The sequence below is a fragment of the Rhinoderma darwinii genome, unplaced genomic scaffold, assembly GCF_050947455.1.
Source record: "Rhinoderma darwinii isolate aRhiDar2 unplaced genomic scaffold, aRhiDar2.hap1 Scaffold_422, whole genome shotgun sequence".
Lineage (NCBI taxonomy): Eukaryota > Metazoa > Chordata > Amphibia > Anura > Rhinodermatidae > Rhinoderma > Rhinoderma darwinii.
In genome coordinates, this window is record NW_027463769.1 from 45,637 (window position 1) to 69,776 (window position 24,140).

The 24,140-nt window shown below is 47.8% G+C and overlaps 16 non-coding genes across 16 annotated transcripts; all 16 read left to right on the plus strand.

Annotated features, from left to right (window-relative positions):
* Positions 1-673: 673 nt before the first annotated feature.
* LOC142710229 (U2 spliceosomal RNA) lies at positions 674-864 on the plus strand. Its single transcript, XR_012869324.1, has one exon. It is a non-coding gene; the product is annotated as a U2 spliceosomal RNA (small nuclear RNA).
* Positions 865-2,160: 1,296 nt separating this feature from the next.
* LOC142710230 (U2 spliceosomal RNA) lies at positions 2,161-2,351 on the plus strand. Its single transcript, XR_012869325.1, has one exon. It is a non-coding gene; the product is annotated as a U2 spliceosomal RNA (small nuclear RNA).
* A 1,296-nt stretch (positions 2,352-3,647) lies between these two features.
* Positions 3,648-3,838, plus strand: LOC142710231 (U2 spliceosomal RNA). Its single transcript, XR_012869326.1, has one exon. It is a non-coding gene; the product is annotated as a U2 spliceosomal RNA (small nuclear RNA).
* A 1,312-nt stretch (positions 3,839-5,150) lies between these two features.
* LOC142710232 (U2 spliceosomal RNA) lies at positions 5,151-5,341 on the plus strand. Its single transcript, XR_012869327.1, has one exon. It is a non-coding gene; the product is annotated as a U2 spliceosomal RNA (small nuclear RNA).
* A 1,312-nt stretch (positions 5,342-6,653) lies between these two features.
* Positions 6,654-6,844, plus strand: LOC142710233 (U2 spliceosomal RNA). Its single transcript, XR_012869328.1, has one exon. It is a non-coding gene; the product is annotated as a U2 spliceosomal RNA (small nuclear RNA).
* A 1,280-nt stretch (positions 6,845-8,124) lies between these two features.
* On the plus strand, positions 8,125-8,315 carry LOC142710235 (U2 spliceosomal RNA). The gene has a single exon (XR_012869330.1). It is a non-coding gene; the product is annotated as a U2 spliceosomal RNA (small nuclear RNA).
* A 1,280-nt stretch (positions 8,316-9,595) lies between these two features.
* On the plus strand, positions 9,596-9,786 carry LOC142710236 (U2 spliceosomal RNA). Its single transcript, XR_012869331.1, has one exon. It is a non-coding gene; the product is annotated as a U2 spliceosomal RNA (small nuclear RNA).
* A 1,288-nt stretch (positions 9,787-11,074) lies between these two features.
* On the plus strand, positions 11,075-11,265 carry LOC142710238 (U2 spliceosomal RNA). The gene has a single exon (XR_012869332.1). It is a non-coding gene; the product is annotated as a U2 spliceosomal RNA (small nuclear RNA).
* A 1,284-nt stretch (positions 11,266-12,549) lies between these two features.
* Positions 12,550-12,740, plus strand: LOC142710239 (U2 spliceosomal RNA). Its single transcript, XR_012869333.1, has one exon. It is a non-coding gene; the product is annotated as a U2 spliceosomal RNA (small nuclear RNA).
* A 1,296-nt stretch (positions 12,741-14,036) lies between these two features.
* LOC142710240 (U2 spliceosomal RNA) lies at positions 14,037-14,227 on the plus strand. The gene has a single exon (XR_012869334.1). It is a non-coding gene; the product is annotated as a U2 spliceosomal RNA (small nuclear RNA).
* A 1,284-nt stretch (positions 14,228-15,511) lies between these two features.
* On the plus strand, positions 15,512-15,702 carry LOC142710241 (U2 spliceosomal RNA). The gene has a single exon (XR_012869335.1). It is a non-coding gene; the product is annotated as a U2 spliceosomal RNA (small nuclear RNA).
* A 1,288-nt stretch (positions 15,703-16,990) lies between these two features.
* Positions 16,991-17,181, plus strand: LOC142710242 (U2 spliceosomal RNA). Its single transcript, XR_012869336.1, has one exon. It is a non-coding gene; the product is annotated as a U2 spliceosomal RNA (small nuclear RNA).
* A 1,312-nt stretch (positions 17,182-18,493) lies between these two features.
* LOC142710206 (U2 spliceosomal RNA) lies at positions 18,494-18,684 on the plus strand. The gene has a single exon (XR_012869303.1). It is a non-coding gene; the product is annotated as a U2 spliceosomal RNA (small nuclear RNA).
* A 1,280-nt stretch (positions 18,685-19,964) lies between these two features.
* On the plus strand, positions 19,965-20,155 carry LOC142710243 (U2 spliceosomal RNA). Its single transcript, XR_012869337.1, has one exon. It is a non-coding gene; the product is annotated as a U2 spliceosomal RNA (small nuclear RNA).
* A 1,296-nt stretch (positions 20,156-21,451) lies between these two features.
* LOC142710194 (U2 spliceosomal RNA) lies at positions 21,452-21,642 on the plus strand. Its single transcript, XR_012869292.1, has one exon. It is a non-coding gene; the product is annotated as a U2 spliceosomal RNA (small nuclear RNA).
* Positions 21,643-22,922: 1,280 nt separating this feature from the next.
* On the plus strand, positions 22,923-23,113 carry LOC142710244 (U2 spliceosomal RNA). Its single transcript, XR_012869338.1, has one exon. It is a non-coding gene; the product is annotated as a U2 spliceosomal RNA (small nuclear RNA).
* Positions 23,114-24,140: the final 1,027 nt, after the last annotated feature.

Sequence of the window (24,140 nt, forward strand, 5' to 3'; positions counted from 1 at the left end):
GGAGCAAGGAGAAGTTGTCTGTAAAGTTGGTGGATGCCTATTTTCCATTTTGCAGTCCCTTGTCTCCCTCTTGTGGCCTCCTGGAGGCAACTAGCTGTGCAAAAAAAAGACAGCCTGGCGGCCGGCTGTTGCAGTGTTGCCCTCTCAGGCAACACTGAGTGACTGACTGAGCCTCACCGTCTTATATAAAGTTCAGACGGAACTTTGCACGTGTCATAGTGGAGCCCTCAGGATTCCAGAGCCAGCTTTCTGACATCATAATGGGGCCTCAGAGATAAAATCCTGGGCCCAGGCAGTGTTGGTCAGTGCTGCTCAGCAGGCAGCACTGGACTGGACTGGATTACAGCTGATACAAGGTGTGAAGGAACAAGGGGTGGCTGTGGGCATGCACTTGCTGCCGCTGCCAGTGTTTATCTGCATGGCAGCAGGGCATTTGGGCGTTGCCAGGAAGGCGTTTTTATGTAGATTCCTCCTCTTTCAGCACTGCATTGTGGTGCAAGCAAAAGAAGCAAATCCTGTCTGGCTTCCTCTCCGGCCTTTATTCACCTCCCGTGTAGCTGTGAGTGTGTGAGCCTGCAGGGCCCCATGGAATTGCCTAGAAGTAGGCTGAATCGCTGCAAGGGCTGAACAGCAGTATCGGGCAGGCTCGGGCAACGCGCGGCCCGTTCGGGTTATCGCTTCTCGGCCTTTTGGCTAAGATCAAGTGTAGTATCTGTTCTTATCAGTTTAATATCTGATACGTCCCCTATCTGGGGACCATATATTAAATGGATTTTTAGAACAGGGAGATGGAAATAGAGCTTGCTCTGTCCACTCCACGCATTGACCTGGTATTGCAGTATTTCCAGGACCGGTGCACCCTTTCCTTATGTGTTGACTAAAAGCAGATTCCAAAAGTGTTTTTTGTCTTTGCTATTGTTTCTGTCTTTCTGAAGGGATCTCCCCTTTTAATCCCATTATTTCAACACCTGTTGGACAATGCATGAGTAATAATGAGCTCATTGATTAAATGCAATTAATGAATAGATTGCCACCTCTTGTTGTGTGTCGTCTGTGTTTCTGTGTTTCCGGCATTTCACATTGGAACACCTCATTCACCTTCCTTGTCTTCTCTCCGCCCTCCCTTTTAGGTAAGTTAAAGAGCTGCACCTGAGCCAGCCACTGATTGATTGATTGATTGATTGATTGATTGATTGATTGATTGATTGATTGATTGATTGATGCAGCACAACAGTCAAATAGTGGAGTGGAGTAGGGGAACAGCAAACAGCCAATAAAGCAGCCCGCCCGCTCGCCTGCCCGCCACAATGGACCTACCTGTGTACACTAGATGGATGTGATGGAATGTACTGTCGTCCCTACATTTCAAGAAGAAGTAAGAATTGCAGTTGCAACAAAGCCTTGCTTGCCTACAAAGAGAGCAGCAATTTGGATTTGTTACTATGTTACCTAGAAGAATAACAAACTGTGCAAGGATGGAGGTTGTAGGAGCAAGGAGAAGTTGTCTGTAAAGTTGGTGGATGCCTATTTTCCATTTTGCAGTCCCTTGTCTCCCTCTTGTGGCCTCCTGGAGGCAACTAGCTGTGCAAAAAAAAGACAGCCTGGCGGCCGGCTGTTGCAGTGTTGCCCTCTCAGGCAACACTGAGTGACTGACTGAGCCTCACCGTCTTATATAAAGTTCAGACGGAACTTTGCACGTGTCATAGTGGAGCCCTCAGGATTCCAGAGCCAGCTTTCTGACATCATAATGGGGCCTCAGAGATAAAAGCCTGGGCCCAGGCAGTGTTGGTCAGTGCTGCTCAGCAGGCAGCACTGGACTGGACTGGATTACAGCTGATACAAGGTGTGAAGGAACAAGGGGTGGCTGTGGGCATGCACTTGCTGCCGCTGCCAGTGTTTATCTGCATGGCAGCAGGGCATTTGGGCGTTGCCAGGAAGGCGTTTTTATGTAGATTCCTCCTCTTTCAGCACTGCATTGTGGTGCAAGCAAAAGAAGCAAATCCTGTCTGGCTTCCTCTCCGGCCTTTATTCACCTCCCGTGTAGCTGTGAGTGTGTGAGCCTGCAGGGCCCCATGGAATTGCCTAGAAGTAGGCTGAATCGCTGCAAGGGCTGAACAGCAGTATCGGGCAGGCTCGGGCAACGCGCGGCCCGTTCGGGTTATCGCTTCTCGGCCTTTTGGCTAAGATCAAGTGTAGTATCTGTTCTTATCAGTTTAATATCTGATACGTCCCCTATCTGGGGACCATATATTAAATGGATTTTTAGAACAGGGAGATGGAAATAGAGCTTGCTCTGTCCACTCCACGCATTGACCTGGTATTGCAGTATTTCCAGGACCGGTGCACCCTTTCCTTATGTGTTGACTAAAAGCAGATTCCAAAAGTGTTTTTTGTCTTTGCTATTGTTTCTGTCTTTCTGAAGGGATCTCCCCTTTTAATCCCATTATTTCAACACCTGTTGGACAATGCATGAGTAATAATGAGCTCATTGATTAAATGCAATTAATGAATAGATTGCCACCTCTTGTTGTGTGTCGTCTGTGTTTCTGTGTTTCCGGCATTTCACATTGGAACACCTCATTCACCTTCCTTGTCTTCTCTCCGCCCTCCCTTTTAGGTAAGTTAAAGAGCTGCACCTGAGCCAGCCACTGATTGATTGATTGATTGATTGATTGATTGATTGATTGATTGATTGATTGATTGATTGATGCAGCACAACAGTCAAATAGTGGAGTGGAGTAGGGGAACAGCAAACAGCCAATAAAGCAGCCCGCCCGCTCGCCTGCCCGCCACAATGGACCTACCTGTGTACACTAGATGGATGTGATGGAATGTACTGTCGTCCCTACATTTCAAGAAGAAGTAAGAATTGCAGTTGCAACAAAGCCTTGCTTGCCTACAAAGAGAGCAGCAATTTGGATTTGTTACTATGTTACCTAGAAGAATAACAAACTGTGCAAGGATGGAGGTTGTAGGAGCAAGGAGAAGTTGTCTGTAAAGTTGGTGGATGCCTATTTTCCATTTTGCAGTCCCTTGTCTCCCTCTTGTGGCCTCCTGGAGGCAACTAGCTGTGCAAAAAAAAGACAGCCTGGCGGCCGGCTGTTGCAGTGTTGCCCTCTCAGGCAACACTGAGTGACTGACTGAGCCTCACCGTCTTATATAAAGTTCAGACGGAACTTTGCACGTGTCATAGTGGAGCCCTCAGGATTCCAGAGCCAGCTTTCTGACATCATAATGGGGCCTCAGAGATAAAAGCCTGGGCCCAGGCAGTGTTGGTCAGTGCTGCTCAGCAGGCAGCACTGGACTGGACTGGATTACAGCTGATACAAGGTGTGAAGGAACAAGGGGTGGCTGTGGGCATGCACTTGCTGCCGCTGCCAGTGTTTATCTGCATGGCAGCAGGGCATTTGGGCGTTGCCAGGAAGGCGTTTTTATGTAGATTCCTCCTCTTTCAGCACTGCATTGTGGTGCAAGCAAAAGAAGCAAATCCTGTCTGGCTTCCTCTCCGGCCTTTATTCACCTCCCGTGTAGCTGTGAGTGTGTGAGCCTGCAGGGCCCCATGGAATTGCCTAGAAGTAGGCTGAATCGCTGCAAGGGCTGAACAGCAGTATCGGGCAGGCTCGGGCAACGCGCGGCCCGTTCGGGTTATCGCTTCTCGGCCTTTTGGCTAAGATCAAGTGTAGTATCTGTTCTTATCAGTTTAATATCTGATACGTCCCCTATCTGGGGACCATATATTAAATGGATTTTTAGAACAGGGAGATGGAAATAGAGCTTGCTCTGTCCACTCCACGCATTGACCTGGTATTGCAGTATTTCCAGGACCGGTGCACCCTTTCCTTATGTGTTGACTAAAAGCAGATTCCAAAAGTGTTTTTTGTCTTTGCTATTGTTTCTGTCTTTCTGAAGGGATCTCCCCTTTTAATCCCATTATTTCAACACCTGTTGGACAATGCATGAGTGATAATGAGCTCATTGATTAAATGCAATTAATGAATAGATTGCCACCTCTTGTTGTGTGTCGTCTGTGTTTCTGTGTTTCCGGCATTTCACATTGGAACACCTCATTCACCTTCCTTGTCTTCTCTCCGCCCTCCCTTTTAGGTAAGTTAAAGAGCTGCACCTGAGCCAGCCACTGATTGATTGATTGATTGATTGATTGATTGATTGATTGATTGATTGATTGATTGATTGATTGATTGATTGATTGATGCAGCACAACAGTCAAATAGTGGAGTGGAGTAGGGGAACAGCAAACAGCCAATAAAGCAGCCCGCCCGCTCGCCTGCCCGCCACAATGGACCTACCTGTGTACACTAGATGGATGTGATGGAATGTACTGTCGTCCCTACATTTCAAGAAGAAGTAAGAATTGCAGTTGCAACAAAGCCTTGCTTGCCTACAAAGAGAGCAGCAATTTGGATTTGTTACTATGTTACCTAGAAGAATAACAAACTGTGCAAGGATGGAGGTTGTAGGAGCAAGGAGAAGTTGTCTGTAAAGTTGGTGGATGCCTATTTTCCATTTTGCAGTCCCTTGTCTCCCTCTTGTGGCCTCCTGGAGGCAACTAGCTGTGCAAAAAAAAGACAGCCTGGCGGCCGGCTGTTGCAGTGTTGCCCTCTCAGGCAACACTGAGTGACTGACTGAGCCTCACCGTCTTATATAAAGTTCAGACGGAACTTTGCACGTGTCATAGTGGAGCCCTCAGGATTCCAGAGCCAGCTTTCTGACATCATAATGGGGCCTCAGAGATAAAAGCCTGGGCCCAGGCAGTGTTGGTCAGTGCTGCTCAGCAGGCAGCACTGGACTGGACTGGATTACAGCTGATACAAGGTGTGAAGGAACAAGGGGTGGCTGTGGGCATGCACTTGCTGCCGCTGCCAGTGTTTATCTGCATGGCAGCAGGGCATTTGGGCGTTGCCAGGAAGGCGTTTTTATGTAGATTCCTCCTCTTTCAGCACTGCATTGTGGTGCAAGCAAAAGAAGCAAATCCTGTCTGGCTTCCTCTCCGGCCTTTATTCACCTCCCGTGTAGCTGTGAGTGTGTGAGCCTGCAGGGCCCCATGGAATTGCCTAGAAGTAGGCTGAATCGCTGCAAGGGCTGAACAGCAGTATCGGGCAGGCTCGGGCAACGCGCGGCCCGTTCGGGTTATCGCTTCTCGGCCTTTTGGCTAAGATCAAGTGTAGTATCTGTTCTTATCAGTTTAATATCTGATACGTCCCCTATCTGGGGACCATATATTAAATGGATTTTTAGAACAGGGAGATGGAAATAGAGCTTGCTCTGTCCACTCCACGCATTGACCTGGTATTGCAGTATTTCCAGGACCGGTGCACCCTTTCCTTATGTGTTGACTAAAAGCAGATTCCAAAAGTGTTTTTTGTCTTTGCTATTGTTTCTGTCTTTCTGAAGGGATCTCCCCTTTTAATCCCATTATTTCAACACCTGTTGGACAATGCATGAGTGATAATGAGCTCATTGATTAAATGCAATTAATGAATAGATTGCCACCTCTTGTTGTGTGTCGTCTGTGTTTCTGTGTTTCCGGCATTTCACATTGGAACACCTCATTCACCTTCCTTGTCTTCTCTCCGCCCTCCCTTTTAGGTAAGTTAAAGAGCTGCACCTGAGCCAGCCACTGATTGATTGATTGATTGATTGATTGATTGATTGATTGATTGATTGATTGATTGATTGATTGATTGATTGATTGATGCAGCACAACAGTCAAATAGTGGAGTGGAGTAGGGGAACAGCAAACAGCCAATAAAGCAGCCCGCCCGCTCGCCTGCCCGCCACAATGGACCTACCTGTGTACACTAGATGGATGTGATGGAATGTACTGTCGTCCCTACATTTCAAGAAGAAGTAAGAATTGCAGTTGCAACAAAGCCTTGCTTGCCTACAAAGAGAGCAGCAATTTGGATTTGTTACTATGTTACCTAGAAGAATAACAAACTGTGCAAGGATGGAGGTTGTAGGAGCAAGGAGAAGTTGTCTGTAAAGTTGGTGGATGCCTATTTTCCATTTTGCAGTCCCTTGTCTCCCTCTTGTGGCCTCCTGGAGGCAACTAGCTGTGCAAAAAAAAGACAGCCTGGCGGCCGGCTGTTGCAGTGTTGCCCTCTCAGGCAACACTGAGTGACTGACTGAGCCTCACCGTCTTATATAAAGTTCAGACGGAACTTTGCACGTGTCATAGTGGAGCCCTCAGGATTCCAGAGCCAGCTTTCTGACATCATAATGGGGCCTCAGAGATAAAAGCCTGGGCCCAGGCAGTGTTGGTCAGTGCTGCTCAGCAGGCAGCACTGGACTGGACTGGATTACAGCTGATACAAGGTGTGAAGGAACAAGGGGTGGCTGTGGGCATGCACTTGCTGCCGCTGCCAGTGTTTATCTGCATGGCAGCAGGGCATTTGGGCGTTGCCAGGAAGGCGTTTTTATGTAGATTCCTCCTCTTTCAGTACTGCATTGTGGTGCAAGCAAAAGAAGCAAATCCTGTCTGGCTTCCTCTCCGGCCTTTATTCACCTCCCGTGTAGCTGTGAGTGTGTGAGCCTGCAGGGCCCCATGGAATTGCCTAGAAGTAGGCTGAATCGCTGCAAGGGCTGAACAGCAGTATCGGGCAGGCTCGGGCAACGCGCGGCCCGTTCGGGTTATCGCTTCTCGGCCTTTTGGCTAAGATCAAGTGTAGTATCTGTTCTTATCAGTTTAATATCTGATACGTCCCCTATCTGGGGACCATATATTAAATGGATTTTTAGAACAGGGAGATGGAAATAGAGCTTGCTCTGTCCACTCCACGCATTGACCTGGTATTGCAGTATTTCCAGGACCGGTGCACCCTTTCCTTATGTGTTGACTAAAAGCAGATTCCAAAAGTGTTTCTTGTCTTTGCTATTGTTTCTGTCTTTCTGAAGGGATCTCCCCTTTTAATCCCATTATTTCAACACCTGTTGGACAATGCATGAGTGATAATGAGCTCATTGATTAAATGCAATTAATGAATAGATTGCCACCTCTTGTTGTGTGTCGTCTGTGTTTCTGTGTTTCCGGCATTTCACATTGGAACACCTCATTCACCTTCCTTGTCTTCTCTCCGCCCTCCCTTTTAGGTAAGTTAAAGAGCTGCACCTGAGCCAGCCACTGATTGATTGATTGATTGATTGATTGATTGATTGATTGATTGATGCAGCACAACAGTCAAATAGTGGAGTGGAGTAGGGGAACAGCAAACAGCCAATAAAGCAGCCCGCCCGCTCGCCTGCCCGCCACAATGGACCTACCTGTGTACACTAGATGGATGTGATGGAATGTACTGTCGTCCCTACATTTCAAGAAGAAGTAAGAATTGCAGTTGCAACAAAGCCTTGCTTGCCTACAAAGAGAGCAGCAATTTGGATTTGTTACTATGTTACCTAGAAGAATAACAAACTGTGCAAGGATGGAGGTTGTAGGAGCAAGGAGAAGTTGTCTGTAAAGTTGGTGGATGCCTATTTTCCATTTTGCAGTCCCTTGTCTCCCTCTTGTGGCCTCCTGGAGGCAACTAGCTGTGCAAAAAAAAGACAGCCTGGCGGCCGGCTGTTGCAGTGTTGCCCTCTCAGGCAACACTGAGTGACTGACTGAGCCTCACCGTCTTATATAAAGTTCAGACGGAACTTTGCACGTGTCATAGTGGAGCCCTCAGGATTCCAGAGCCAGCTTTCTGACATCATAATGGGGCCTCAGAGATAAAAGCCTGGGCCCAGGCAGTGTTGGTCAGTGCTGCTCAGCAGGCAGCACTGGACTGGACTGGATTACAGCTGATACAAGGTGTGAAGGAACAAGGGGTGGCTGTGGGCATGCACTTGCTGCCGCTGCCAGTGTTTATCTGCATGGCAGCAGGGCATTTGGGCGTTGCCAGGAAGGCGTTTTTATGTAGATTCCTCCTCTTTCAGCACTGCATTGTGGTGCAAGCAAAAGAAGCAAATCCTGTCTGGCTTCCTCTCCGGCCTTTATTCACCTCCCGTGTAGCTGTGAGTGTGTGAGCCTGCAGGGCCCCATGGAATTGCCTAGAAGTAGGCTGAATCGCTGCAAGGGCTGAACAGCAGTATCGGGCAGGCTCGGGCAACGCGCGGCCCGTTCGGGTTATCGCTTCTCGGCCTTTTGGCTAAGATCAAGTGTAGTATCTGTTCTTATCAGTTTAATATCTGATACGTCCCCTATCTGGGGACCATATATTAAATGGATTTTTAGAACAGGGAGATGGAAATAGAGCTTGCTCTGTCCACTCCACGCATTGACCTGGTATTGCAGTATTTCCAGGACCGGTGCACCCTTTCCTTATGTGTTGACTAAAAGCAGATTCCAAAAGTGTTTTTTGTCTTTGCTATTGTTTCTGTCTTTCTGAAGGGATCTCCCCTTTTAATCCCACTATTTCAACACCTGTTGGACAATGCATGAGTGATAATGAGCTCATTGATTAAATGCAATTAATGAATAGATTGCCACCTCTTGTTGTGTGTCGTCTGTGTTTCTGTGTTTCCGGCATTTCACATTGGAACACCTCATTCACCTTCCTTGTCTTCTCTCCGCCCTCCCTTTTAGGTAAGTTAAAGAGCTGCACCTGAGCCAGCCACTGATTGATTGATTGATTGATTGATTGATTGATTGATTGATTGATGCAGCACAACAGTCAAATAGTGGAGTGGAGTAGGGGAACAGCAAACAGCCAATAAAGCAGCCCGCCCGCTCGCCTGCCCGCCACAATGGACCTACCTGTGTACACTAGATGGATGTGATGGAATGTACTGTCGTCCCTACATTTCAAGAAGAAGTAAGAATTGCAGTTGCAACAAAGCCTTGCTTGCCTACAAAGAGAGCAGCAATTTGGATTTGTTACTATGTTACCTAGAAGAATAACAAACTGTGCAAGGATGGAGGTTGTAGGAGCAAGGAGAAGTTGTCTGTAAAGTTGGTGGATGCCTATTTTCCATTTTGCAGTCCCTTGTCTCCCTCTTGTGGCCTCCTGGAGGCAACTAGCTGTGCAAAAAAAAGACAGCCTGGCGGCCGGCTGTTGCAGTGTTGCCCTCTCAGGCAACACTGAGTGACTGACTGAGCCTCACCGTCTTATATAAAGTTCAGACGGAACTTTGCACGTGTCATAGTGGAGCCCTCAGGATTCCAGAGCCAGCTTTCTGACATCATAATGGGGCCTCAGAGATAAAAGCCTGGGCCCAGGCAGTGTTGGTCAGTGCTGCTCAGCAGGCAGCACTGGACTGGACTGGATTACAGCTGATACAAGGTGTGAAGGAACAAGGGGTGGCTGTGGGCATGCACTTGCTGCCGCTGCCAGTGTTTATCTGCATGGCAGCAGGGCATTTGGGCGTTGCCAGGAAGGCGTTTTTATGTAGATTCCTCCTCTTTCAGCACTGCATTGTGGTGCAAGCAAAAGAAGCAAATCCTGTCTGGCTTCCTCTCCGGCCTTTATTCACCTCCCGTGTAGCTGTGAGTGTGTGAGCCTGCAGGGCCCCATGGAATTGCCTAGAAGTAGGCTGAATCGCTGCAAGGGCTGAACAGCAGTATCGGGCAGGCTCGGGCAACGCGCGGCCCGTTCGGGTTATCGCTTCTCGGCCTTTTGGCTAAGATCAAGTGTAGTATCTGTTCTTATCAGTTTAATATCTGATACGTCCCCTATCTGGGGACCATATATTAAATGGATTTTTAGAACAGGGAGATGGAAATAGAGCTTGCTCTGTCCACTCCACGCATTGACCTGGTATTGCAGTATTTCCAGGACCGGTGCACCCTTTCCTTATGTGTTGACTAAAAGCAGATTCCAAAAGTGTTTTTTGTCTTTGCTATTGTTTCTGTCTTTCTGAAGGGATCTCCCCTTTTAATCCCATTATTTCAACACCTGTTGGACAATGCATGAGTGATAATGAGCTCATTGATTAAATGCAATTAATGAATAGATTGCCACCTCTTGTTGTGTGTCGTCTGTGTTTCTGTGTTTCCGGCATTTCACATTGGAACACCTCATTCACCTTCCTTGTCTTCTCTCCGCCCTCCCTTTTAGGTAAGTTAAAGAGCTGCACCTGAGCCAGCCACTGATTGATTGATTGATTGATTGATTGATTGATTGATTGATTGATTGATTGATGCAGCACAACAGTCAAATAGTGGAGTGGAGTAGGGGAACAGCAAACAGCCAATAAAGCAGCCCGCCCGCTCGCCTGCCCGCCACAATGGACCTACCTGTGTACACTAGATGGATGTGATGGAATGTACTGTCGTCCCTACATTTCAAGAAGAAGTAAGAATTGCAGTTGCAACAAAGCCTTGCTTGCCTACAAAGAGAGCAGCAATTTGGATTTGTTACTATGTTACCTAGAAGAATAACAAACTGTGCAAGGATGGAGGTTGTAGGAGCAAGGAGAAGTTGTCTGTAAAGTTGGTGGATGCCTATTTTCCATTTTGCAGTCCCTTGTCTCCCTCTTGTGGCCTCCTGGAGGCAACTAGCTGTGCAAAAAAAAGACAGCCTGGCGGCCGGCTGTTGCAGTGTTGCCCTCTCAGGCAACACTGAGTGACTGACTGAGCCTCACCGTCTTATATAAAGTTCAGACGGAACTTTGCACGTGTCATAGTGGAGCCCTCAGGATTCCAGAGCCAGCTTTCTGACATCATAATGGGGCCTCAGAGATAAAAGCCTGGGCCCAGGCAGTGTTGGTCAGTGCTGCTCAGCAGGCAGCACTGGACTGGACTGGATTACAGCTGATACAAGGTGTGAAGGAACAAGGGGTGGCTGTGGGCATGCACTTGCTGCCGCTGCCAGTGTTTATCTGCATGGCAGCAGGGCATTTGGGCGTTGCCAGGAAGGCGTTTTTATGTAGATTCCTCCTCTTTCAGTACTGCATTGTGGTGCAAGCAAAAGAAGCAAATCCTGTCTGGCTTCCTCTCCGGCCTTTATTCACCTCCCGTGTAGCTGTGAGTGTGTGAGCCTGCAGGGCCCCATGGAATTGCCTAGAAGTAGGCTGAATCGCTGCAAGGGCTGAACAGCAGTATCGGGCAGGCTCGGGCAACGCGCGGCCCGTTCGGGTTATCGCTTCTCGGCCTTTTGGCTAAGATCAAGTGTAGTATCTGTTCTTATCAGTTTAATATCTGATACGTCCCCTATCTGGGGACCATATATTAAATGGATTTTTAGAACAGGGAGATGGAAATAGAGCTTGCTCTGTCCACTCCACGCATTGACCTGGTATTGCAGTATTTCCAGGACCGGTGCACCCTTTCCTTATGTGTTGACTAAAAGCAGATTCCAAAAGTGTTTCTTGTCTTTGCTATTGTTTCTGTCTTTCTGAAGGGATCTCCCCTTTTAATCCCATTATTTCAACACCTGTTGGACAATGCATGAGTGATAATGAGCTCATTGATTAAATGCAATTAATGAATAGATTGCCACCTCTTGTTGTGTGTCGTCTGTGTTTCTGTGTTTCCGGCATTTCACATTGGAACACCTCATTCACCTTCCTTGTCTTCTCTCCGCCCTCCCTTTTAGGTAAGTTAAAGAGCTGCACCTGAGCCAGCCACTGATTGATTGATTGATTGATTGATTGATTGATTGATTGATTGATTGATGCAGCACAACAGTCAAATAGTGGAGTGGAGTAGGGGAACAGCAAACAGCCAATAAAGCAGCCCGCCCGCTCGCCTGCCCGCCACAATGGACCTACCTGTGTACACTAGATGGATGTGATGGAATGTACTGTCGTCCCTACATTTCAAGAAGAAGTAAGAATTGCAGTTGCAACAAAGCCTTGCTTGCCTACAAAGAGAGCAGCAATTTGGATTTGTTACTATGTTACCTAGAAGAATAACAAACTGTGCAAGGATGGAGGTTGTAGGAGCAAGGAGAAGTTGTCTGTAAAGTTGGTGGATGCCTATTTTCCATTTTGCAGTCCCTTGTCTCCCTCTTGTGGCCTCCTGGAGGCAACTAGCTGTGCAAAAAAAAGACAGCCTGGCGGCCGGCTGTTGCAGTGTTGCCCTCTCAGGCAACACTGAGTGACTGACTGAGCCTCACCGTCTTATATAAAGTTCAGACGGAACTTTGCACGTGTCATAGTGGAGCCCTCAGGATTCCAGAGCCAGCTTTCTGACATCATAATGGGGCCTCAGAGATAAAAGCCTGGGCCCAGGCAGTGTTGGTCAGTGCTGCTCAGCAGGCAGCACTGGACTGGACTGGATTACAGCTGATACAAGGTGTGAAGGAACAAGGGGTGGCTGTGGGCATGCACTTGCTGCCGCTGCCAGTGTTTATCTGCATGGCAGCAGGGCATTTGGGCGTTGCCAGGAAGGCGTTTTTATGTAGATTCCTCCTCTTTCAGCACTGCATTGTGGTGCAAGCAAAAGAAGCAAATCCTGTCTGGCTTCCTCTCCGGCCTTTATTCACCTCCCGTGTAGCTGTGAGTGTGTGAGCCTGCAGGGCCCCATGGAATTGCCTAGAAGTAGGCTGAATCGCTGCAAGGGCTGAACAGCAGTATCGGGCAGGCTCGGGCAACGCGCGGCCCGTTCGGGTTATCGCTTCTCGGCCTTTTGGCTAAGATCAAGTGTAGTATCTGTTCTTATCAGTTTAATATCTGATACGTCCCCTATCTGGGGACCATATATTAAATGGATTTTTAGAACAGGGAGATGGAAATAGAGCTTGCTCTGTCCACTCCACGCATTGACCTGGTATTGCAGTATTTCCAGGACCGGTGCACCCTTTCCTTATGTGTTGACTAAAAGCAGATTCCAAAAGTGTTTTTTGTCTTTGCTATTGTTTCTGTCTTTCTGAAGGGATCTCCCCTTTTAATCCCATTATTTCAACACCTGTTGGACAATGCATGAGTGATAATGAGCTCATTGATTAAATGCAATTAATGAATAGATTGCCACCTCTTGTTGTGTGTCGTCTGTGTTTCTGTGTTTCCGGCATTTCACATTGGAACACCTCATTCACCTTCCTTGTCTTCTCTCCGCCCTCCCTTTTAGGTAAGTTAAAGAGCTGCACCTGAGCCAGCCACTGATTGATTGATTGATTGATTGATTGATTGATTGATTGATTGATTGATTGATTGATTGATGCAGCACAACAGTCAAATAGTGGAGTGGAGTAGGGGAACAGCAAACAGCCAATAAAGCAGCCCGCCCGCTCGCCTGCCCGCCACAATGGACCTACCTGTGTACACTAGATGGATGTGATGGAATGTACTGTCGTCCCTACATTTCAAGAAGAAGTAAGAATTGCAGTTGCAACAAAGCCTTGCTTGCCTACAAAGAGAGCAGCAATTTGGATTTGTTACTATGTTACCTAGAAGAATAACAAACTGTGCAAGGATGGAGGTTGTAGGAGCAAGGAGAAGTTGTCTGTAAAGTTGGTGGATGCCTATTTTCCATTTTGCAGTCCCTTGTCTCCCTCTTGTGGCCTCCTGGAGGCAACTAGCTGTGCAAAAAAAAGACAGCCTGGCGGCCGGCTGTTGCAGTGTTGCCCTCTCAGGCAACACTGAGTGACTGACTGAGCCTCACCGTCTTATATAAAGTTCAGACGGAACTTTGCACGTGTCATAGTGGAGCCCTCAGGATTCCAGAGCCAGCTTTCTGACATCATAATGGGGCCTCAGAGATAAAAGCCTGGGCCCAGGCAGTGTTGGTCAGTGCTGCTCAGCAGGCAGCACTGGACTGGACTGGATTACAGCTGATACAAGGTGTGAAGGAACAAGGGGTGGCTGTGGGCATGCACTTGCTGCCGCTGCCAGTGTTTATCTGCATGGCAGCAGGGCATTTGGGCGTTGCCAGGAAGGCGTTTTTATGTAGATTCCTCCTCTTTCAGCACTGCATTGTGGTGCAAGCAAAAGAAGCAAATCCTGTCTGGCTTCCTCTCCGGCCTTTATTCACCTCCCGTGTAGCTGTGAGTGTGTGAGCCTGCAGGGCCCCATGGAATTGCCTAGAAGTAGGCTGAATCGCTGCAAGGGCTGAACAGCAGTATCGGGCAGGCTCGGGCAACGCGCGGCCCGTTCGGGTTATCGCTTCTCGGCCTTTTGGCTAAGATCAAGTGTAGTATCTGTTCTTATCAGTTTAATATCTGATACGTCCCCTATCTGGGGACCATATATTAAATGGATTTTTAGAACAGGGAGATGGAAATAGAGCTTGCTCTGTCCACTCCACGCATTGACCTGGTATTGCAGTATTTCCAGGACCGGTGCACCCTTTCCTTATGTGTTGACTAAAAGCAGATTCCAAAAGTGTTTTTTGTCTTTGCTATTGTTTCTGTCTTTCTGAAGGGATCTCCCCTTTTAATCCCATTATTTCAACACCTGTTGGACAATGCATGAGTGATAATGAGCTCATTGATTAAATGCAATTAATGAATAGATTGCCACCTCTTGTTGTGTGTCGTCTGTGTTTCTGTGTTTCCGGCATTTCACATTGGAACACCTCATTCACCTTCCTTGTCTTCTCTCCGCCCTCCCTTTTAGGTAAGTTAAAGAGCTGCACCTGAGCCAGCCACTGATTGATTGATTGATTGATTGATTGATTGATTGATTGATTGATTGATGCAGCACAACAGTCAAATAGTGGAGTGGAGTAGGGGAACAGCAAACAGCCAATAAAGCAGCCCGCCCGCTCGCCTGCCCGCCACAATGGACCTACCTGTGTACACTAGATGGATGTGATGGAATGTACTGTCGTCCCTACATTTCAAGAAGAAGTAAGAATTGCAGTTGCAACAAAGCCTTGCTTGCCTACAAAGAGAGCAGCAATTTGGATTTGTTACTATGTTACCTAGAAGAATAACAAACTGTGCAAGGATGGAGGTTGTAGGAGCAAGGAGAAGTTGTCTGTAAAGTTGGTGGATGCCTATTTTCCATTTTGCAGTCCCTTGTCTCCCTCTTGTGGCCTCCTGGAGGCAACTAGCTGTGCAAAAAAAAGACAGCCTGGCGGCCGGCTGTTGCAGTGTTGCCCTCTCAGGCAACACTGAGTGACTGACTGAGCCTCACCGTCTTATATAAAGTTCAGACGGAACTTTGCACGTGTCATAGTGGAGCCCTCAGGATTCCAGAGCCAGCTTTCTGACATCATAATGGGGCCTCAGAGATAAAAGCCTGGGCCCAGGCAGTGTTGGTCAGTGCTGCTCAGCAGGCAGCACTGGACTGGACTGGATTACAGCTGATACAAGGTGTGAAGGAACAAGGGGTGGCTGTGGGCATGCACTTGCTGCCGCTGCCAGTGTTTATCTGCATGGCAGCAGGGCATTTGGGCGTTGCCAGGAAGGCGTTTTTATGTAGATTCCTCCTCTTTCAGCACTGCATTGTGGTGCAAGCAAAAGAAGCAAATCCTGTCTGGCTTCCTCTCCGGCCTTTATTCACCTCCCGTGTAGCTGTGAGTGTGTGAGCCTGCAGGGCCCCATGGAATTGCCTAGAAGTAGGCTGAATCGCTGCAAGGGCTGAACAGCAGTATCGGGCAGGCTCGGGCAACGCGCGGCCCGTTCGGGTTATCGCTTCTCGGCCTTTTGGCTAAGATCAAGTGTAGTATCTGTTCTTATCAGTTTAATATCTGATACGTCCCCTATCTGGGGACCATATATTAAATGGATTTTTAGAACAGGGAGATGGAAATAGAGCTTGCTCTGTCCACTCCACGCATTGACCTGGTATTGCAGTATTTCCAGGACCGGTGCACCCTTTCCTTATGTGTTGACTAAAAGCAGATTCCAAAAGTGTTTTTTGTCTTTGCTATTGTTTCTGTCTTTCTGAAGGGATCTCCCCTTTTAATCCCATTATTTCAACACCTGTTGGACAATGCATGAGTGATAATGAGCTCATTGATTAAATGCAATTAATGAATAGATTGCCACCTCTTGTTGTGTGTCGTCTGTGTTTCTGTGTTTCCGGCATTTCACATTGGAACACCTCATTCACCTTCCTTGTCTTCTCTCCGCCCTCCCTTTTAGGTAAGTTAAAGAGCTGCACCTGAGCCAGCCACTGATTGATTGATTGATTGATTGATTGATTGATTGATTGATTGATTGATTGATTGCAGCACAACAGTCAAATAGTGGAGTGGAGTAGGGGAACAGCAAACAGCCAATAAAGCAGCCCGCCCGCTCGCCTGCCCGCCACAATGGACCTACCTGTGTACACTAGATGGATGTGATGGAATGTACTGTCGTCCCTACATTTCAAGAAGAAGTAAGAATTGCAGTTGCAACAAAGCCTTGCTTGCCTACAAAGAGAGCAGCAATTTGGATTTGTTACTATGTTACCTAGAAGAATAACAAACTGTGCAAGGATGGAGGTTGTAGGAGCAAGGAGAAGTTGTCTGTAAAGTTGGTGGATGCCTATTTTCCATTTTGCAGTCCCTTGTCTCCCTCTTGTGGCCTCCTGGAGGCAACTAGCTGTGCAAAAAAAAGACAGCCTGGCGGCCGGCTGTTGCAGTGTTGCCCTCTCAGGCAACACTGAGTGACTGACTGAGCCTCACCGTCTTATATAAAGTTCAGACGGAACTTTGCACGTGTCATAGTGGAGCCCTCAGGATTCCAGAGCCAGCTTTCTGACATCATAATGGGGCCTCAGAGATAAAAGCCTGGGCCCAGGCAGTGTTGGTCAGTGCTGCTCAGCAGGCAGCACTGGACTGGACTGGATTACAGCTGATACAAGGTGTGAAGGAACAAGGGGTGGCTGTGGGCATGCACTTGCTGCCGCTGCCAGTGTTTATCTGCATGGCAGCAGGGCATTTGGGCGTTGCCAGGAAGGCGTTTTTATGAGATTCCTCCTCTTTCAGCACTGCATTGTGGTGCAAGCAAAAGAAGCAAATCCTGTCTGGCTTCCTCTCCGGCCTTTATTCACCTCCCGTGTAGCTGTGAGTGTGTGAGCCTGCAGGGCCCCATGGAATTGCCTAGAAGTAGGCTGAATCGCTGCAAGGGCTGAACAGCAGTATCGGGCAGGCTCGGGCAACGCGCGGCCCGTTCGGGTTATCGCTTCTCGGCCTTTTGGCTAAGATCAAGTGTAGTATCTGTTCTTATCAGTTTAATATCTGATACGTCCCCTATCTGGGGACCATATATTAAATGGATTTTTAGAACAGGGAGATGGAAATAGAGCTTGCTCTGTCCACTCCACGCATTGACCTGGTATTGCAGTATTTCCAGGACCGGTGCACCCTTTCCTTATGTGTTGACTAAAAGCAGATTCCAAAAGTGTTTTTTGTCTTTGCTATTGTTTCTGTCTTTCTGAAGGGATCTCCCCTTTTAATCCCATTATTTCAACACCTGTTGGACAATGCATGAGTGATAATGAGCTCATTGATTAAATGCAATTAATGAATAGATTGCCACCTCTTGTTGTGTGTCGTCTGTGTTTCTGTGTTTCCGGCATTTCACATTGGAACACCTCATTCACCTTCCTTGTCTTCTCTCCGCCCTCCCTTTTAGGTAAGTTAAAGAGCTGCACCTGAGCCAGCCACTGATTGATTGATTGATTGATTGATTGATTGATTGATTGATTGATTGATTGATTGATTGATTGATTGATTGATTGATGCAGCACAACAGTCAAATAGTGGAGTGGAGTAGGGGAACAGCAAACAGCCAATAAAGCAGCCCGCCCGCTCGCCTGCCCGCCACAATGGACCTACCTGTGTACACTAGATGGATGTGATGGAATGTACTGTCGTCCCTACATTTCAAGAAGAAGTAAGAATTGCAGTTGCAACAAAGCCTTGCTTGCCTACAAAGAGAGCAGCAATTTGGATTTGTTACTATGTTACCTAGAAGAATAACAAACTGTGCAAGGATGGAGGTTGTAGGAGCAAGGAGAAGTTGTCTGTAAAGTTGGTGGATGCCTATTTTCCATTTTGCAGTCCCTTGTCTCCCTCTTGTGGCCTCCTGGAGGCAACTAGCTGTGCAAAAAAAAGACAGCCTGGCGGCCGGCTGTTGCAGTGTTGCCCTCTCAGGCAACACTGAGTGACTGACTGAGCCTCACCGTCTTATATAAAGTTCAGACGGAACTTTGCACGTGTCATAGTGGAGCCCTCAGGATTCCAGAGCCAGCTTTCTGACATCATAATGGGGCCTCAGAGATAAAAGCCTGGGCCCAGGCAGTGTTGGTCAGTGCTGCTCAGCAGGCAGCACTGGACTGGACTGGATTACAGCTGATACAAGGTGTGAAGGAACAAGGGGTGGCTGTGGGCATGCACTTGCTGCCGCTGCCAGTGTTTATCTGCATGGCAGCAGGGCATTTGGGCGTTGCCAGGAAGGCGTTTTTATGTAGATTCCTCCTCTTTCAGCACTGCATTGTGGTGCAAGCAAAAGAAGCAAATCCTGTCTGGCTTCCTCTCCGGCCTTTATTCACCTCCCGTGTAGCTGTGAGTGTGTGAGCCTGCAGGGCCCCATGGAATTGCCTAGAAGTAGGCTGAATCGATGCAAGGGCTGAACAGCAGTATCGGGCAGGCTCGGGCAACGCGCGGCCCGTTCGGGTTATCGCTTCTCGGCCTTTTGCCTAAGATCAAGTGTAGTATCTGTTCTTATCAGTTTAATATCTGATACGTCCCCTATCTGGGGACCATATATTAAATGGATTTTTAGAACAGGGAGATGGAAATAGAGCTTGCTCTGTCCACTCCACGCATTGACCTGGTATTGCAGTATTTCCAGGACCGGTGCACCCTTTCCTTATGTGTTGACTAAAAGCAGATTCCAAAAGTGTTTTTTGTCTTTGCTATTGTTTCTGTCTTTCTGAAGGGATCTCCCCTTTTAATCCCATTATTTCAACACCTGTTGGACAATGCATGAGTGATAATGAGCTCATTGATTAAATGCAATTAATGAATAGATTGCCACCTCTTGTTGTGTGTCGTCTGTGTTTCTGTGTTTCCGGCATTTCACATTGGAACACCTCATTCACCTTCCTTGTCTTCTCTCCGCCCTCCCTTTTAGGTAAGTTAAAGAGCTGCACCTGAGCCAGCCACTGATTGATTGATTGATTGATTGATTGATTGATTGATTGATTGATGCAGCACAACAGTCAAATAGTGGAGTGGAGTAGGGGAACAGCAAACAGCCAATAAAGCAGCCCGCCCGCTCGCCTGCCCGCCACAATGGACCTACCTGTGTACACTAGATGGATGTGATGGAATGTACTGTCGTCCCTACATTTCAAGAAGAAGTAAGAATTGCAGTTGCAACAAAGCCTTGCTTGCCTACAAAGAGAGCAGCAATTTGGATTTGTTACTATGTTACCTAGAAGAATAACAAACTGTGCAAGGATGGAGGTTGTAGGAGCAAGGAGAAGTTGTCTGTAAAGTTGGTGGATGCCTATTTTCCATTTTGCAGTCCCTTGTCTCCCTCTTGTGGCCTCCTGGAGGCAACTAGCTGTGCAAAAAAAAGACAGCCTGGCGGCCGGCTGTTGCAGTGTTGCCCTCTCAGGCAACACTGAGTGACTGACTGAGCCTCACCGTCTTATATAAAGTTCAGACGGAACTTTGCACGTGTCATAGTGGAGCCCTCAGGATTCCAGAGCCAGCTTTCTGACATCATAATGGGGCCTCAGAGATAAAAGCCTGGGCCCAGGCAGTGTTGGTCAGTGCTGCTCAGCAGGCAGCACTGGACTGGACTGGATTACAGCTGATACAAGGTGTGAAGGAACAAGGGGTGGCTGTGGGCATGCACTTGCTGCCGCTGCCAGTGTTTATCTGCATGGCAGCAGGGCATTTGGGCGTTGCCAGGAAGGCGTTTTTATGTAGATTCCTCCTCTTTCAGCACTGCATTGTGGTGCAAGCAAAAGAAGCAAATCCTGTCTGGCTTCCTCTCCGGCCTTTATTCACCTCCCGTGTAGCTGTGAGTGTGTGAGCCTGCAGGGCCCCATGGAATTGCCTAGAAGTAGGCTGAATCGCTGCAAGGGCTGAACAGCAGTATCGGGCAGGCTCGGGCAACGCGCGGCCCGTTCGGGTTATCGCTTCTCGGCCTTTTGGCTAAGATCAAGTGTAGTATCTGTTCTTATCAGTTTAATATCTGATACGTCCCCTATCTGGGGACCATATATTAAATGGATTTTTAGAACAGGGAGATGGAAATAGAGCTTGCTCTGTCCACTCCACGCATTGACCTGGTATTGCAGTATTTCCAGGACCGGTGCACCCTTTCCTTATGTGTTGACTAAAAGCAGATTCCAAAAGTGTTTTTTGTCTTTGCTATTGTTTCTGTCTTTCTGAAGGGATCTCCCCTTTTAATCCCATTATTTCAACACCTGTTGGACAATGCATGAGTGATAATGAGCTCATTGATTAAATGCAATTAATGAATAGATTGCCACCTCTTGTTGTGTGTCGTCTGTGTTTCTGTGTTTCCGGCATTTCACATTGGAACACCTCATTCACCTTCCTTGTCTTCTCTCCGCCCTCCCTTTTAGGTAAGTTAAAGAGCTGCACCTGAGCCAGCCACTGATTGATTGATTGATTGATTGATTGATTGATTGATTGATTGATTGATTGATTGATTGATGCAGCACAACAGTCAAATAGTGGAGTGGAGTAGGGGAACAGCAAACAGCCAATAAAGCAGCCCGCCCGCTCGCCTGCCCGCCACAATGGACCTACCTGTGTACACTAGATGTATGTGATGGAATGTACTGTCGTCCCTACATTTCAAGAAGAAGTAAGAATTGCAGTTGCAACAAAGCCTTGCTTGCCTACAAAGAGAGCAGCAATTTGGATTTGTTACTATGTTACCTAGAAGAATAACAAACTGTGCAAGGATGGAGGTTGTAGGAGCAAGGAGAAGTTGTCTGTAAAGTTGGTGGATGCCTATTTTCCATTTTGCAGTCCCTTGTCTCCCTCTTGTGGCCTCCTGGAGGCAACTAGCTGTGCAAAAAAAAGACAGCCTGGCGGCCGGCTGTTGCAGTGTTGCCCTCTCAGGCAACACTGAGTGACTGACTGAGCCTCACCGTCTTATATAAAGTTCAGACGGAACTTTGCACGTGTCATAGTGGAGCCCTCAGGATTCCAGAGCCAGCTTTCTGACATCATAATGGGGCCTCAGAGATAAAAGCCTGGGCCCAGGCAGTGTTGGTCAGTGCTGCTCAGCAGGCAGCACTGGACTGGACTGGATTACAGCTGATACAAGGTGTGAAGGAACAAGGGGTGGCTGTGGGCATGCACTTGCTGCCGCTGCCAGTGTTTATCTGCATGGCAGCAGGGCATTTGGGCGTTGCCAGGAAGGCGTTTTTATGTAGATTCCTCCTCTTTCAGCACTGCATTGTGGTGCAAGCAAAAGAAGCAAATCCTGTCTGGCTTCCTCTCCGGCCTTTATTCACCTCCCGTGTAGCTGTGAGTGTGTGAGCCTGCAGGGCCCCATGGAATTGCCTAGAAGTAGGCTGAATCGCTGCAAGGGCTGAACAGCAGTATCGGGCAGGCTCGGGCAACGCGCGGCCCGTTCGGGTTATCGCTTCTCGGCCTTTTGGCTAAGATCAAGTGTAGTATCTGTTCTTATCAGTTTAATATCTGATACGTCCCCTATCTGGGGACCATATATTAAATGGATTTTTAGAACAGGGAGATGGAAATAGAGCTTGCTCTGTCCACTCCACACATTGACCTGGTATTGCAGTATTTCCAGGACCGGTGCACCCTTTCCTTATGTGTTGACTAAAAGCAGATTCCAAAAGTGTTTTTTGTCTTTGCTATTGTTTCTGTCTTTCTGAAGGGATCTCCCCTTTTAATCCCATTATTTCAACACCTGTTGGACAATGCATGAGTGATAATGAGCTCATTGATTAAATGCAATTAATGAATAGATTGCCACCTCTTGTTGTGTGTCGTCTGTGTTTCTGTGTTTCCGGCATTTCACATTGGAACACCTCATTCACCTTCCTTGTCTTCTCTCCGCCCTCCCTTTTAGGTAAGTTAAAGAGCTGCACCTGAGCCAGCCACTGATTGATTGATTGATTGATTGATTGATTGATTGATTGATTGATGCAGCACAACAGTCAAATAGTGGAGTGGAGTAGGGGAACAGCAAACAGCCAATAAAGCAGCCCGCCCGCTCGCCTGCCCGCCACAATGGACCTACCTGTGTACACTAGATGGATGTGATGGAATGTACTGTCGTCCCTACATTTCAAGAAGAAGTAAGAATTGCAGTTGCAACAAAGCCTTGCTTGCCTACAAAGAGAGCAGCAATTTGGATTTGTTACTATGTTACCTAGAAGAATAACAAACTGTGCAAGGATGGAGGTTGTAGGAGCAAGGAGAAGTTGTCTGTAAAGTTGGTGGATGCCTATTTTCCATTTTGCAGTCCCTTGTCTCCCTCTTGTGGCCTCCTGGAGGCAACTAGCTGTGCAAAAAAAAGACAGCCTGGCGGCCGGCTGTTGCAGTGTTGCCCTCTCAGGCAACACTGAGTGACTGACTGAGCCTCACCGTCTTATATAAAGTTCAGACGGAACTTTGCACGTGTCATAGTGGAGCCCTCAGGATTCCAGAGCCAACTTTCTGACATCATAATGGGGCCTCAGAGATAAAAGCCTGGGCCCAGGCAGTGTTGGTCAGTGCTGCTCAGCAGGCAGCACTGGACTGGACTGGATTACAGCTGATACAAGGTGTGAAGGAACAAGGGGTGGCTGTGGGCATGCACTTGCTGCCGCTGCCAGTGTTTATCTGCATGGCAGCAGGGCATTTGGGCGTTGCCAGGAAGGCGTTTTTATGTAGATTCCTCCTCTTTCAGCACTGCATTGTGGTGCAAGCAAAAGAAGCAAATCCTGTCTGGCTTCCTCTCCGGCCTTTATTCACCTCCCGTGTAGCTGTGAGTGTGTGAGCCTGCAGGGCCCCATGGAATTGCCTAGAAGTAGGCTGAATCGCTGCAAGGGCTGAACAGCAGTATCGGGCAGGCTCGGGCAACGCGCGGCCCGTTCGGGTTATCGCTTCTCGGCCTTTTGGCTAAGATCAAGTGTAGTATCTGTTCTTATCAGTTTAATATCTGATACGTCCCCTATCTGGGGACCATATATTAAATGGATTTTTAGAACAGGGAGATGGAAATAGAGCTTGCTCTGTCCACTCCACGCATTGACCTGGTATTGCAGTATTTCCAGGACCGGTGCACCCTTTCCTTATGTGTTGACTAAAAGCAGATTCCAAAAGTGTTTTTTGTCTTTGCTATTGTTTCTGTCTTTCTGAAGGGATCTCCCCTTTTAATCCCATTATTTCAACACCTGTTGGACAATGCATGAGTGATAATGAGCTCATTGATTAAATGCAATTAATGAATAGATTGCCACCTCTTGTTGTGTGTCGTCTGTGTTTCTGTGTTTCCGGCATTTCACATTGGAACACCTCATTCACCTTCCTTGTCTTCTCTCCGCCCTCCCTTTTAGGTAAGTTAAAGAGCTGCACCTGAGCCAGCCACTGATTGATTGATTGATTGATTGATTGATTGATTGATTGATTGATGCAGCACAACAGTCAAATAGTGGAGTGGAGTAGGGGAACAGCAAACAGCCAATAAAGCAGCCCGCCCGCTCGCCTGCCCGCCACAATGGACCTACCTGTGTACACTAGATGGATGTGATGGAATGTACTGTCGTCCCTACATTTCAAGAAGAAGTAAGAATTGCAGTTGCAACAAAGCCTTGCTTGCCTACAAAGAGAGCAGCAATTTGGATTTGTTACTATGTTACCTAGAAGAATAACAAACTGTGCAAGGATGGAGGTTGTAGGAGCAAGGAGAAGTTGTCTGTAAAGTTGGTGGATGCCTATTTTCCATTTTGCAGTCCCTTGTCTCCCTCTTGTGGCCTCCTGGAGGCAACTAGCTGTGCAAAAAAAAGACAGCCTGGCGGCCGGCTGTTGCAGTGTTGCCCTCTCAGGCAACACTGAGTGACTGACTGAGCCTCACCGTCTTATATAAAGTTCAGACGGAACTTTGCACGTGTCATAGTGGAGCCCTCAGGATTCCAGAGCCAGCTTTCTGACATCATAATGGGGCCTCAGAGATAAAAGCCTGGGCCCAGGCAGTGTTGGTCAGTGCTGCTCAGCAGGCAGCACTGGACTGGACTGGATTACAGCTGATACAAGGTGTGAAGGAACAAGGGGTGGCTGTGGGCATGCACTTGCTGCCGCTGCCAGTGTTTATCTGCAT